Here is a 2,664-nt window from a genome sequence, read left to right on the forward strand (position 1 = left end):
GGGAATAAACCAGGGAAAAATGGGAAAAATGTGGGAAAAAGAGGGAATAAACCAGGGAAAAATGGGAAAAATGTGGGAAAAAGAGGGAATAAACCAGGGAAAAATGGGAAAAATGTGGGAAAAAGAGGGAATAAACCGGGGAAAAATGGGGAAAAAAGGGGAATAAACGCGGGAAAAACAGGGAAAAAAAGGGAAGAAACGGGAGAATCGGGGGAAAAAGGGGAAAAACGAGCGGATTTGGGAAAGAAGCGAGGACAAGAGGGAATGCCGGGGGTGTGGGAATGCCGGGAAGGCTTCTCTGGGCTGGGAATTGCCGGCTCTGCCCTCAGGCTCCGAGGACGAGGACGAGGAGGTGAAGAAAAAGCGGGAAAAGCAGCGGAGGAGGGACCGGCTGCGCGACCGCGCCATGGACAGGTGGGGCCGGGAATGGCCGGAATTCCGGGGAAATCTGGGAATTGGGGGCGTCGCCGGGGGGAAGCGGGGCCGGGATTGGGATTTTCCTGCCTTTGGGGAGGCTCCAGGGGGAGAATTCCCGGGGATTTGGGGCTTTTCCTGGGGTTTGGGGGGAGAATTCCCAAGGATTTCAGGATTTTCCTGGGGTTTGGGAGGAGAATTCCCAAGGATTTCGGGATTTTCCCATTTTCCTGAGGTTTAGGAGGAGAATTCCCAGGGATTCCGGGATTTTCCTGGCTTTTGGGACAAAAATTCCCAAGGATTTTGGGATTTTCCCGTTTTCCTGGAGTTTAGGAGGAGAATTTCAGGATTTTCCTGTTTTCCTGAGGTTTGGGAGGAGAATTCCCAAGGATTCCGGGATTTTCCTGGTTTTTGGGACAAGAATTCCCAAGGATTTCGGGATTTTCCTGGGGTTTTTGGGATGAGAATTCCCAAGGATTTCAGGATTTTCCCGTTTTCCTGAGATTTGGGAGGAGAATTCCAAGGGATTTTCCTGAGGTTTAGGAGGAGAATTCCAAGGGATTTCGGGATTTTCCCAGTTTTCAGCTGTTAAGGATGAGAATCCCGAAGGATTCCGGGATTTTCCTGGTTTTTGGGAGGAGAATTCCCAAGGATTTCGGGATTTTCCCGTTTTCCTGAGGTTTAGGAGGAGAATTCCCAGGGATTCCGGGATTTTCCTGGCTTTTGGGACAAAAATTCCCAGGGATTTTGGGATTTTCCTGGTTTTTGGGATGAGAATTCCCAAGGATTTCGGGATTTTCCCATTTTCCTGGGGTTTGGGAGGAGAATTCCGAGGGAGTCCGGGATTTTCCTGGCTTTTGGGACAAGAATTCCCAGGGATTTCAGGATTTTCCTGGTTTTCGGGACAAAAATTCCCAAGGATTTTGGGATTTTCCCGTTTTCCTGGAGTTTAGGAGGAGAATTTCAGGATTTTCCTGTTTTCCTGAGGTTTGGGATGAGAATTCCCAGGGATTCCGGGATTTTCCTGGTTTTTGGGACAAGAATTCCCAAGGATTTCAGGATTTTCCTGGGGTTTTTGGGTTGAGAATTCCCAAGGATTTTGGGATTTTCCCATTTTCCTGAGGTTTGGGAGGAGAATTCCCAAGGATTCTGGGATTTTCCTGGCTTTTGGGACAAGAATTCCCAAGGATTTCGGGATTTTCCTGGGGTTTTTGGGATGAGAATTCCCAAGGATTTCAGGATTTTCCCGTTTTCCTGAGGTTTGGGAGCAGAATTCCAAGGGATTTTCCTGAGGTTTAGGAGGAGAATTCCAAGGGATTTCGGGATTTTCCCAGTTTTCAGCTGTTAAGGATGAGAATCTCGAAGGATTCCGGGATTTTCCTGGTTTTTGGGAGGAGAATTCCCAAGGATTTTGGGATTTTCCCGTTTTCCTGGGGTTTAGGAGGAGAATTCCCAGGGATTCTGGGATTTTCCTGGTTTTTGGGACGAGAATTCCCAAGGATTCCGGGATTTTCCTGGTTTTTGGGACGAGAATTCCCAAGGATTCTGGGATTTTCCTGGTTTTGGCATGAGAATTCCCAAGGATTTCGGGATTTTCCTGGTTTTGGGATGAGAATTCCCAGGGATTTCAGGATTTTCCTGGTTTTTGGGACGAGAATTCCCAAGGATTCCGGGATTTTCCTGGCTTTTGGGAGGAGAATTCCCAGGGATTCCGCGATTCTCCTGCTTCTCCAGGCAGGAATTCTGATGGATTTCAGCCTTTCCTCATTTTTTGGAGAGGAAAACCCCCCCAGATTTGGGAATTTCCCCACTTTTTGCCACTTCCCAGGCCGAGAATTCCGACACCTTTGGGAATTCCCCCTCTCACGGGGGGCAATGAGAATTCCCAGGGATTCCCGGGCATTCTCTGGAGTTTTTGGCGCTGAGATTTGGACGGAATTCCTCCCTTTTCCCGGGAATCGGCCGCTTTTCCAGGATCCAGTTCGCCTGCTCCGTGTGCAAATTCCGCAGCTTCGAGGAGGACGAGATCCAGCGGCACCTGCAGAGCAAATTCCACCGCGAGACGCTGCGCTACATCGGCACCAAGCTGCCCGACAAAACCGTGCAGTTCCTGCAGGTGCGAGCGCCCACGGAGGCCGGCGAGGTTTCGGGAATTTTGGGGATTTTTGGGGAATTTTTTGGGAATTTTTTGGGATTTTTTTGGGGATTTTTTGGGGTTTTTTTGCAATTTTTTGGGGTTTTTTTGGGATT

Source organism: Corvus brachyrhynchos, unplaced genomic scaffold (genome assembly GCF_000691975.1).
Source record: "Corvus brachyrhynchos isolate BGI_N302 unplaced genomic scaffold, ASM69197v1 scaffold852, whole genome shotgun sequence".
Lineage (NCBI taxonomy): Eukaryota > Metazoa > Chordata > Aves > Passeriformes > Corvidae > Corvus > Corvus brachyrhynchos.